Source organism: Tympanuchus pallidicinctus, unplaced genomic scaffold (assembly GCF_026119805.1).
Source record: "Tympanuchus pallidicinctus isolate F22 unplaced genomic scaffold, pur_lepc_1.0 scaffold38, whole genome shotgun sequence".
NCBI lineage: Eukaryota > Metazoa > Chordata > Aves > Galliformes > Phasianidae > Tympanuchus > Tympanuchus pallidicinctus.
The window spans coordinates 1,391,796-1,404,024 of NW_026294756.1; the positions used below are offsets into that span (position 1 = coordinate 1,391,796).

Genomic DNA, 12,229 nt, shown 5'->3' on the forward strand with positions numbered 1-12,229 from the left:
GTGTAAGACTGCCTGTAGGCACTCGCGGGCCCCGATAATGTGTGTGTGTGCAAACCTAACAGACAGATTGCCGCCCACACTGGAAATTTGATGATTGCCTTGTTTTTTCCACAGCTCTGTTTTCTATACTGCAGGCCAAACCCATGGGGTAATTTCCAGTCTCTGCACAGGGCTGAGATGACGTGGTGAGAGAAGTGTGGAGATGCTGAAATTTCAATCTGCCACATAATGTGCTCCTAATACTGATGTCCTTGTAAGCATGTTGTTGACATTGGTGGTGTTGCTGTAGTTCTTGTCACTGTTGTCTTTCCTACATCTGATGCGAAGCATTATAAGTTAAGAGAAATATTTAAATTTATAAAGGAAACTATAGTTTCTTTGGAATTAATCGCACAGCAGTCCTGCAAATGCACATGGAAGAGGTATGACTTCATTTAAAATGCCAAGCCTTACTGATATAATAGTGGTATGCTGCTGGTGTAGCTGCTTTTACTGCACATCAGCTTTGCATTTCCCCAGGCCCTGGGTAACAAAGAGTTGAGGTACATGTTTTCATAGCAAGACTCATCTCTCAGCACTCGAAGGAGGACTATCCATGCTTCGCACGTTGATGGCTGATAGACAGAAGGCAAATTAAGGGTCAGCTAAGCCTGTCCAGTACCTGTAAGATCCAGAGTGACTGTAATGACCTTTCTTGTCCCACTGAAACAGTGACTCCTACAAGAGAGCAAGGAATAAGAGTGAGGCCATGAAGCCAGATGGACGGGCTGGGATCAAAGTAATCCGAGAAGCTATGGCAACACAGCTCGTATATCTACTCAGAAAAGCCTTTGCAACTGCCATTAATGACTCTAAATGGCCTTATTTTCCCAGTAGCAGTGAAATAAGCAGCTTCAGTGGGGAGAAGTAAATCCATCTGATGGCCCATGTTGCTGGGAATAACCATCTTATTAGTTATTAGTAATAACCCAATCTATTGCTAGCAGTGTAGCCATCAGAACAGAGATAGCCTTATCTGCCAGAGAATCATTGTGTTGCTCCTAACGTTTCTAATTGCAGCTGAACAAGGGGAGTCAGAAAGGCCTCAGGGGAGGAAGCAAAAGACAACACAGAGAACTTGGCTTAAAAATAACGTGTGTGACAAATGAAATATATCAGAGCCAACACATCGTTTGAAGAAGAGCTGTGCCAGGCAAGACTGAGCTCTTTCTGTTTTTATCTTCTAAGCCAACGCACAGTGTTCACTCCTGGTGAAGGGATGGTGGCAGTGCTGGCTTGCGAGCTCATCTTCTGAAGGAGAGGGGCTTCTGTACCTCGGTCTGCAGCACAGCAGCTGATATGTGACACTCAGGGCTCCAGTCCAGGATTGAGATGAAAATTCTCCATGGAAATTGATGACAAAGCACCTGATCACTCCACCACAGCAGGGGTGTTCTCACATGGCAACGCCCTGGGAAATTCTCACTGAGAATAGATCAGATTCTGCTCTCATTTATGCAATTATAAATCCAGTGTAGTTCCATTTGAAACAACTGTTTTCATCCAATGCAAATGAGATCAAAATCTGGCGCAGGCTGTTTTTGTACACAATGGAAACTGACTGAATTATGGAAAACAGGAAACAAATCTAATGTAAATCTAAATGGAAATATCATGCTCTCTCTTACATCAGAATAAATTGGAAGCGAGTCTGTTGAATCTAATGGAATTCATCTGGATTTACACCAGACTTGGCTCAGCATTTGTCAGTTGGTTGCACACCGACATCAAAACGCAAACCATGCTACCTCATCTGAATAGCTTTGAACAATCCCTTCCTTTTCCTTTACATTTAAGCAATTGCCTCTGCATCCTGATAGCTGATTAGCCTTTTCAAACAAATAAACCTCTGCAAACAAACATCAACAAATAAGCCCTGCTCTTGCTAGCACTTTCAGAATATAAATGATGAGTCTCAAGTATCACGCTTGGATTTGGAGTCACTTAAACTTGCTCCTGTTCCTCTGTGTTCACAGAACAGTGCAGCAGATTGAGCTCAGGTACAAGAAAAGCACTGCTATTCCACTTTCCTTAGCGCATCCTAAATTTGTCTTCCCACCAGCAGTGGTCAGAGCCAGCTCTTTCTGTGGGTACACGGGAGGCTTTTTGCAGATAAGCAAAGTATGGCCATACTTCTGCTCTGGCTGCATTCAGATGGTCAGAACGGAGCTGTAACTCTTCCAAATGGATCTGAACAGGAAATCGTGCCTCTCTCTGTCCCCACAAATTTCTGCTCCTCTCTGTGCTTCTGTGCAGCTGGCAATGGGAGCCTGTTGCTCATGGGGAAAATGAGAGCACTAATTAATGTCTGAGCTGCAAAATAGACTTCCTGGATGAAAGTCACTGGAAAAGGACAGTGTCTGAGTGACACGCAGCCATGGCAGCCCCTTCTCTAGAATATCAGTTACCCCAGCTCCTTACATAATTCACGTTTTAATATGCGTTGTGTTTCCCTTTGGATAATCAGAAAAGTGTACCTTAACTAAGACAAGAAGACACACAAACAAACTGAAGCCTAATTTGATGTGACTCAGGGAGGGACAAAGCCATTATTCAAATAGAAATCCTGCTGGTAACCACCCAAAACAGTAATAACAGATATGGAGAATGTTTCAAAGGTGAAGAGTTCAGTGGAAGTTAGGTAGCCATTTGCTTGGACTTCCTTCTTCAAGGACTCTGCTGCTCATCTGCAACCCTCTCGTGGGCAGCAGAGGTTGGGCAGCAGTGCTGTCAACAAGGCTTGTTTCTACTTCTCTCTTACTGTTTTTCTGTGGGATACCGAGGAAGTTAATTGGCAAGGTTTTCACAAATGGTCCCTGTGTACGACTGCTTCCCTGTGTTCCACATGAGACGAGCAATCGTGCTTTTCTGGGTCATTAGCAACAAAGCACACGTGGATCTCAACCAGCATCTGAATGTGCCAGCTACGACCTCTCAGGGCCTTTATGTTCCCTTCTGTAAGTTGTTATAATAAATACTTGCCTGATTTTATAAAGCTGTACAAGACTCTCTAACGAAACAGAGGCTTTAAAAGAGCTGTGATTATTTTATGGCTTATTCTTCCTTAGGCTTACTCCTGCGGGTCAGCTATACTTAATTTATAAGAGCTTTCTCACTGCTGGCACTGCAGATTTTCTGTGGCATGTAAAGTCTTGCTATCTCATTTCTGTTCTTCACAGAATCACCTGGAATAAAAGCCCTGACAGTTGTTGATACACACAAAAAAGCTCCAGTTAACTTGTTGCTCACAGTCTCTATAACTCTGTTTGCTGTGTACCAAAGGCTTATTTTATCCATGTCTGCTTGGAAACAGAAAGAAAGCAGAAGTGAGAAGTAAATGGGCCTCAGAGAAGTATCTCAGCTGACTTCTGTTAAGAGATACCAATAGACAGGAGCTAAGGATGAAGGCCAGGAAAACGAAAGCAAGACAGTATGAGGTACAAAGCCTCTGGACCTGGGGTGGTTCCTGCTCAGAATGAGTTATTTCCCAATAAGTGGACACTTCCAAAATGGCAATCTCACCCATCTGGGAGACGAACGCCTCGGATGCACATCTCAGTGACCTGTGCCATTCTTGAAACAATCCCTTTTCATGGCGATAGTTTGAGGACTTTCCTACTCTCTGTTTACTTCCAAGGTCATTTTCAAGGTTTGAATTAAAATATTTAATTGTGAAAGAAGTCACAGTGTGTTTCTTAAATACAAAGCCTTTGGTGACAGCTCTTGATTGTGAATCGAAGAGTGCTTACAGGGAACAGTCTGGAATATTTTATGTGATTTTAGTTCTTCTGAAAGCAAGTGCTTGAAAACCATATGCTGAGAACTGAACTGATAATGTGCATGGATCAACGTGTACAGAGACTGTTGGGTACAGAGGGAGAAACAGGAACGTAGGAGTGCCACTCATAGACTGACGAGATACCAGCATTAGGAATAAGTGGAGAAAAATAGAAAGGAGGAGGAACTGGAGCCTTGTTTTATAGCCCTAAGCACTGAAAACCACTCTTACTGAAGGGCATCCATCCATAGCACTGCAGTGAGGTCCATTGGAAGGAGGCCTGGATCCCTCACTCAGGGAGATGTTCAGAAGGAGTCTGAACATGGTGCCATTTAGTATGACTGAGGACAAGGAAGAGAGTATGAAAACAACTTGAGGTTTGAGCTAGGGCTAGTTTAATCTCTGGGCACACTAGGCCAGGCCTGCTATTACTGGCTTCTGACAACTTCCTCTGAAGGTTTTTGAGCAGCAAAAGGATTCTGGAAGAGAAGAGACTCCTGCTGCTAAGCCTCCACCATCAGTGGGGAGGTGACTTTTTTTGTATCTTCATCGTAAGTTGTTGGTTTTCCAGCCTGTCAGTGCAGTGCCTTTCTCCAACTGCAAGTAGCTCATTTCAGTCAGGAGTTATTCTGGTATATATGAAAGAGAAAAGAGCTTCCTTTTTTCTTTAAAGGAGAGAAGAAATTGTCTTCCTGGCAGAATCCTAGTCAAGATTATCAAATGCTGGTAGAACTCCCTAAAACCATTAATTATGATAACACCAAAAGCAGAAGAACCTACCCTGAGAGATAGCACAAGGGTGTGCTTGGTGAGACGCAGGACTGGACCAATTGCAGGGACCTGAGGAAGGACCACCCCACCAGGGGATGCTTGAATGGTTCCATTCTTTCCTATTCCAGCTTCTGGAGGCTCAGACTGCAGCAACTCTTTTCTTCCCTGTCCCTGTTGATTGCATTTTGTTTTTATTTTCTTTTCCTGTGAACATGGAAGGGATGGAAAAGTGATCTACAAGGCAATTTCCAACCTGTTTTCCTATCTGTCTCTCTGCTCTGTACAAAGTTGTTTTTCTTGGGGAAAAAGTCTGAAGATAATTCCTTTAAGTGGCAATTAAGCTCCAGGTGGCTGCAGAAAACTGTAGCTTTCCCCAGATCCTGCAGAGAGAGAGAACCTGAGCCACAGGTTTCCCTGCTTCCCTAAACCAGGGCATTTTTTTCCTGTGTTTGTTTTGTGCCTTTTGATGATTGCATGGTAGCCCAAAGTGATCGGAGCAGTGGGGAAAACGAGAAGCCAAGGATGCTCCATAAACTGGCTGTGCCCTCTTTCAGAAATGCACTGATTTCGAAGAGCAGGGAACAGTCTCACAATCCTCATTTCATCTCTTTGTGTTTCACCTCTGTTTCCAAGCAGAGTCCAGTTCAATATCTCCTTGTATTCTGCTATGCTGGCAAATACTGGAAAGAGGCCTTTGATCACGTTGGACTGATTACCATGGGCTAATGGGAGAAACTTGCGCTCTGAGAGTCAAAGTGAGTCTCATCAGCAGAACTGTGTGATCTGTTTGGCTCATTAGTTAATGAGGTTAATGAGGACACCTGTATGAGCTGTCTGATATGGGAGGGAACGTGTCTAGTCATAGTGATTGCTCAAAATGACACAGAAAATCACTGGCAGAGCTGGGGGCAAACAGAGCACAGCATGGCACAACTTTGCCTGCTCCAGGTCTGCAGCCACCCCAACCACCCTCCAGAGCAAATGGGAACAGCTGTGAGCAGCTTAGGTTGAAAGTATTCTCCATTATCAGTGAGGCTCATGAACCTTCAGAGAGCTTGCAGTGCCTCCATTTGCAAGGGAACGTGAGCCACCGACTCGGCAGGTCTCCCTTTCACAGACAGGCTTAGTATCAATGGCATCAAATAATGGCATGTTACCATTTCTACCCAGGTTTAATGATTTAACACTTCTAAATTATGCACCATTGGTGACAGTAATTTTCCCTGATTTCAGCAGGTGGACGGAATTGCAGTTCTCTCTGTTTGGTGTGCTAACATAATCAGAATTAATATTTTGTCTTGTCTGGCTTATCTTAGCTAGACAGTTGCTATTATTTCACCTACTCTGTTTCTCTTCCCCCTCCCTGCTATAACTAAAATAATTCGATTCTGAGCTATCCTTGGAGCAAGACTCACCTCAAATCCAATTTCAAATTTCTTGACTGGAATCTGAGCTCAATGCTACCAACCTCCACCACGTCCAAGCGCAGTCAGAAACGCGGTGGGATGGGTCAAGCAGGGAAACACGTTTCGTGGGTCGCTGCAGAAACCTGTACACAAAGATGCACAAGTATTGGGGCCTCTGTTTAGATTCAAGCTAGCACTGGGCAGAGGGAGTGAGAAACTGCTTCCCACCTGCCAGCATGGCACTGGCTCCTGCGCCCCGTGGAGATCGTGGTTATGTCCCTATGCTGTCTGCAAATGGGCATTCCTGTGGCTCCTGCTGCGTGGCTCTGAGCGTGTCTGCACACCTTGCTCAGCGTGTGTGCTGGAAGCAAGCTGTGAAAGCAAGGATTTGGTTACTTGTAATGCTGTCCTTTCTTTTTCTGGTGTGTTCCCACTCGTGCTGGATTACAGTCACCAGTGCCGGGCTCTGCCTCCCAGTGTGGGATGCTGTGCTGTGTTAGATTCTATACATATTGCATTGTTTGCCTTCTTTTTGCTCTTCCTCTCTCTGCTCATGGTTGTTTGTTTTCTCTTCATGTGTGGCATCAAAAGGACGTTTGAACAGGAGCTACCCAGTCTGAATGAAAGGGGATGTTGCTTTTGGAAGATCCAACAGAAGCCTGAGCAGAACAGATACTAAATTATGAATCAGCTTGAGATTTTTCTTACCTCTTTTTTCTCTTTATTTTTCCTTGTTTTTATTTCCTCCTTCTGTTTTCTTAACCCTAATTAAAATGTGCTGGGCACAAAAGTGTAAGGATAGACTCCTCACTTTCGTTTATGGCAAAACCCCAGCAGAACAGAACTCAAAATGGGCTCTGGTTGAGTCCCATCTCCCCTCATAAAGATAGTAATAAATATCTGTCACACTGATTTTCCTTTTCCATGAACCCTTTGCTCTACGTTCTGTGTACTGTGTTCTTCTCTCAGGTTTCTTTTGCTCTAATTGTTCTATTATCTGTTAATTTGTGTTGAGTTTGTAATTGAGATCCTAAGAAGGAGTTTAAGAGGATCCCCCTTGGGAAAACATCTGACCTACATGAAGAAAGAGAAAAAATAAAATAAATAACCCAAGCCATCGAGGCCAACTGCTCCGTTTACCTGGTGGAGCCATTTCTTTTATCAAGGGCTCTCATCTACCCCGGGCTCAGTTCTCTTTCTGTAATTAGTTCTGCCTATGTGTTTTTAACCTGCACTTTATTTTGCATCGATTTCCTTGCCTTGGGGAACACCTTTGTCTGTTGATTCCCCAGGCCTGATTTCCCATTACCTGCAGTTGACTGCAGAACCACTGTCACCATCAGAGATGCTGCAGGCCGTGGCAGGATGTGACCCCTTTTCTTTTCCCATTTAGGTGCTGCTGCAAACACCCGTGGTTTATCCTGGCCCAAGCGATGCAGTGCACGCTGGTGGTGATGCAGAAGATCACAGCACACACGGCAGCTGCCTAATTCCCCCTGAGTTTGCAATGGAGTGCAGCATGGACGTGGCCAAATGCCTCCTGCAGACAGCCTGGCAAGGGGTTCAGCCGGCCTCAGGCACTGCTCACCTGCTTTCTACCCACTGCTGGCCAGCTGATCCGGGCTCTCCATGTCCTGAGCACTCGAACTTCCCGTTCCCCTCGTTCGGTCGCTGCTGCAGGGACGTACTGCAGATACACAGAATCCATTACTGCTGGCTCACTGCTCCTGTTCCCCAGTCTCAATAGATAAAGAGTTCTTATTGTTTTCTTAATGTCTCTTTGTAGTTTATTAGAGGCCTAGGAGGCACGAGGGGGAAATGAGAATGTGACTCAGAAATCCCAGTTCAGAATCACGTGCTTCCTTTGCAATCTCATTTGTAACCAGACTATTAAAAGTAAATTATCTGAGCCAAGTGGCACTGCTGAAGCGTGAGGGCTGGGGAGAGGGAAGCAACACCCCACTGGGTGTCTCCAGATGCAAGCAGCTTATCTCAGGCAGTTTAATCTGCCCCTTTCTGCCCACACTGGGGTTACTTTGGGATGACTGTTGGCACCGACAGTTGTGGACACAATTCCCACTCCAGTCCTGATGAAAAGTGCCCCCCAGGCTCGGTGCGGGGCTGTCTTTGGGCTCTCGACACGAAGATGGAGAGAGGAGAGGGAGGTGCCCACGTGATGTCAGCTCTGCTCTCCCTGATGAAACTGCTGCCGGAGAGGCTGTGAACTGATGGCTCCACTTGTCTCACGTTTCCATGGTATTTCCATCACACCTGTTTCCAGGGACACCTAATAAATTCAAGCAAATTGGGATGAGGGATTATCAGGCATTAAATGACGCTACTGAGCCAAGCCTCTGCTCTGCTCATTGTGAAGGATTTCTATTTTCTCCCGGGACTGATGCAGCACAAAGCGGGGCAGGGTGAGGAGGTGGTGCTGGCACGTCTGTGCCTGTGTCACGCGCTGGGGCTGCTCCAGGTCCTGGCTCGTCTCTCGGTTAAGGTCAGGTCCTGTTTCTGTTGAAGCAATTTCATATCTCTCAGTGGGAGCCGGATCAAGCCTTCAAGGAAAGAAACACCGCTTTAGTTCATACAAGTGAGTTCGACCTTTCAAAAGTCCCCTTTTAACCCTGCTATTCTGTTCAGGAATTGCTCTGAGTCCATCTATTGACTTTCCATGGAAAGTGAACACATCTGTGTAAAAACCCTGCTGCTGAGCGCTCCGTAAAGTAATTCTGACACTCCCATAGATGCTGAAGAAAAAAAGAAAGTTCTGCTTCTCAGTAAAAGTAAACCAAAATTGCATTTGATGAGTACTATGAAATGTTTATAGATTTTTATTTTTTCCTACTTTGGCCAAAACATCTTCTTTTTTTCCCCACAGAGGCCAGAGGCAGAATTTTTACAGGGGAGAGGGGAAACATTTCTTTGAAAAATATTTGTGCTGAAAATCATTGCAAATTTGTAAGCTTACAAATGCGTCTCAATAAGTAATAGCAGAATTTTGGCAGCATGTAAAAAGAGAGAGAAAAAAATCCCCTCCAAACTCCAAAGGATTTATGGCTTGTTTCAGAACAACAAACAGAATCTAAGTTAGCTTTTCTGAGCATTTACTAGCTTCAAGGTTAGAATGAAGCAGAACCTGTGCAGTCCTGTGGAAAGTAAATCCAGTTTTCTAGGTTTTCTGGGACAGAGAGAATATGGAAATGTTCCCCTCATTTTTAATGAAAGCTGAGAAAATCTGCGTCACAAGAAGCTGAGCACTGCAAAAGGTTTCCAAAGCAGGTGAGGAGGTAGCACTGCACACACTGCGGCCACGAGCAACAGTTCTCTGGGATAACTCACAACAACTGATAATTGCAACAAACTTAAATATTCACTAACCAAAAATGTATGAACTATTTCTATGTATAAGCTCCACAAATTACATGATCCCCGCTTCCCTCTGAAATCTCTTTCTTCCCGCTGAAGCTGCTATTTCCCTACCATGCCACTCTCATTCTTCTTCCTATGTCTGTCCTCAGCCCCTGATGGCTTTGCTCTCTCCATCCTATGCCATTTGTGGCTGGGTCTGGAAGGCTTTCTCAGGACATTTGCCTCATCCATCATTTAAGTTATCAGAAGGAAAGAATCCCAACAGTTTCCATCTACGAACATCCATAAAAAGCACCAAGCAAAAAAACCCCTCACCTTGAACTTCCCTTCCTGCTTTTCTTTTTTGTTTCATTTGAGAATCTGACTTGACAGTCTTTGCTCTGGCAAGAGTCCCACTGAAGTTATTAAGGGCAAGAGCTTGTCAGGATTAAGAGGAGAGATTTTGAAATATCTGTGAGTGGTAGCAATATCCCCAGATCTATTAGGCCGGATAAGTATTTGCAAAGGACATTAACCCTGGTGCCTTGAGCTAGATTTGCTGCCCTGGGGAAAAAGGAGATGACGTTCCCAAAGGGGACACTGCTCTATACCTGCCCATAATATGGTTTTCTATCTCTTCCTTTGCAGAGCTGAACTCAGACCACTTCCTCTTACAGTTTCCATCTGACCATTAGAAACAGCACTGTTAGAAATGAATGGGCAATAAGGAGCCTAAATGGGAGAGCGGATCAGGAAGGGGCCCTGGGCAGCCTGAGCCTTAGGGCCTGCAGCCCATGGCAGGGATGCGGCTGGAAGTCTGTAAGGTCCCCCCCAATCCGACCAATCTACGACTGAAATTCTGCTTCTGTGGGCCTGCAGTGCTGGACAGACTCAGGGACTGCGTGTGCTCACAGCTGGCACAGTGGAGGACGGTTCCCCATACGTGCAGGAACCCAGGCGCTGCTCAGGGACGCGGCGCTGCTCGCGCCATCGCTGCATCCAGGCCTGGCACCCGGCCCCTCTTGCCAGGGGAATCGTGGTAATGCGGATGTTAAAACCAAATAAACACTGAAGCAAATTTAAAACAAAAGCAGCGTTTCAGGGGCTGCGTTCCGTTCCCACCACCCACCACCATTTATAACTAATTTATATACCATTTATAACTAATTGGGGCTTTGTTATATCCTCTCACCCAGTGACAGATAAATACTGAACTCCACTGGTTAACAATAATCACCCTAATTATGCCAAGATGACATTTACAATACAGGCAATTGCTAATCCATTACCTCACTCTGCTGAATACTAGAACGCTCAAATTAAAAGTTATTCACCCACAAAGAACAATGTTTTAGTAGCTGACACAGCTTAGTAAAGGAATTTATTAAGGTAATTTGCAGTATTCCCATAAATAAAACATTCTAGAGTTCCCCCGTCCTCCTCCTCCTTCCCCCAAAATAATCTTTTGTGATAAATCTCCTTTTTTTTTTTTTCCTTCCTCTCTTGTTGCGCAGTTAAAAGAATAATAATTGGAACTGCCAGACATGTTTAAATTTGCTTACCTGAAAGACAGCAGAGAGCTGAATGAACGTCTCACCTGCCCTCGGGTTCTCGGAGGACTGAGATTTGGTGGTGTGAGCTGTGCAGGAGGTCGCTGCAGTCAGACCTTCACCGGTGACGGGGCTTTGGTGAAATCTGGGACGGAATGAGGAAGCGGCGAGCAGCGCTGAGACGTGCTGGGCAGAGGATGGTGGTCCAACCCAAATAACCAGGAGGGTCTGACCATCATCAGGGCGATGCTGAGGAGGCAGCCAGGGGGCTGTGGCTCTCCTGAAGCTTGGGTGCCAGTTCAAGGACAGGGCAAACGCAGAGGCCTCTGCTTAGGTGACGTCCTAAACCAGGAGCTCAGTGGGGTTGCCATGTAGCCCATCCCATTGCTAGCAGCCATGCTGTGGGAGCAGGGAGGCAGTTGGAGTTTTTTCCAGCACCTGGAGGTCTTTTACTTTTAGTGTTGCCTTCCTGACTCATGTTCCAACATTAAAACACTCACAATAGGGGAAAAAGCACTCATTTTGACAACCTGGAAAGGGAGGGAGTTCCATTGGAGCAAATGGAGGAGGAAGGGGTTAAATACACACAAAAATCAGAGCTGGGTTTCATTGCATCCCCTGAGCAGCCCCTTGCACCTGGCGCTGGCAAAGCCTGTGCCAGCAGCAGATCCAGCCAAAGGATAGAGCAGGAAGGGATTTGGGGGGTTTGGTTTTTATTGCTATCACATCAGCAACGGCCAAAGCTATTTGCAATAAAGCAGCAAGTCACACCACGCCAAAGGCCCTGCTGGCACATCCCCACTGCGTGTCAGCCACCTGCAGCGCTCAGCCCCGCAGCCCATGGGAGAGGGACAGGGCAGCACCTCCTGCTGCTGGCCGCCACGCCGGCAAGGCCTGCCTTGCTCTGTGCTGCTTCACAGCCATTCCATCCCTGGCTGGAGCAGGGGAAGTTGCAGCAGCTGGGATGGCAGCGGAGCGATGCACACGCAGCCGTGCCCCCGCGCGCTCTGCAGACAGAGCTCTGCTTCGGCTTGGATGCTCCTGTCCGACGGAGACGGATCGCAGGAAGGCAGCTCTTGTAAACAAAGATCTGCAGGCCTTGTAATCACCACTACTCCTCCTTCTCCACCAGCTCAATTAAGAGACAATGTTTTCCTGTTCACCCGCTCTGCTTTTATGCGCTCTGTCTCATGCTGCTGTGCAGCTTTCCCCCCTATTCTTCTGCAGCTGAATGCTCATGGATCAGGCTCTGCTCCAGCACTGAGCTCCCAGTGCCAGGCACGCACCCAGGGCACGAACGAGACGACTTCCAGACCTGCTCCTGGGACAATGGG

The 12,229-nt window shown here is 46.1% G+C and overlaps 1 long non-coding RNA gene across 1 annotated transcript; it reads right to left on the minus strand.

The window, feature by feature from the left end:
- Positions 1-574: 574 nt before the first annotated feature.
- LOC128088847 (uncharacterized) lies at positions 575-11,853 on the minus strand. The gene is made up of 6 exons (XR_008210403.1): positions 10,908-11,853; positions 7,583-8,552; positions 6,223-6,366; positions 6,004-6,137; positions 4,598-4,792; positions 575-1,464 (listed from the first exon to the last, which is right to left on the minus strand). It is a non-coding gene; the product is annotated as an uncharacterized LOC128088847 (long non-coding RNA).
- Between the last annotated feature and the right edge of the window lie 376 nt (positions 11,854-12,229).